Source organism: Penaeus monodon, chromosome 28, assembly GCF_015228065.2.
Source record: "Penaeus monodon isolate SGIC_2016 chromosome 28, NSTDA_Pmon_1, whole genome shotgun sequence".
NCBI classification, from domain to species: domain Eukaryota; kingdom Metazoa; phylum Arthropoda; class Malacostraca; order Decapoda; family Penaeidae; genus Penaeus; species Penaeus monodon.
In genome coordinates this window covers 38,272,338-38,272,588 of record NC_051413.1, presented here as the reverse complement: position 1 = coordinate 38,272,588, position 251 = coordinate 38,272,338, and positions in this window count along the sequence as shown.

Here is a 251-nt window from a genome sequence, read left to right as displayed (position 1 = left end):
GAAAGCAGTTTATTGTTTGTTAATCGCGGGTGCTGATTTTTTTTGACCCGCCCGAAGCTGCGTTGTGGAGCACTAATGGCTGGTTATATAGAATGGGTGCATTCATTTTGCTCTGGCCGGTAAACACGTGTATATATGCATATCCTTCTGATGGTGCGTCTAGATGTTCGTGCTGGAAACGATTTATCTATTTTTCTATATTTGACTATTTTCCTCAATAAATAGCTGTGCTTTCCTGTCTGCCTTTACGC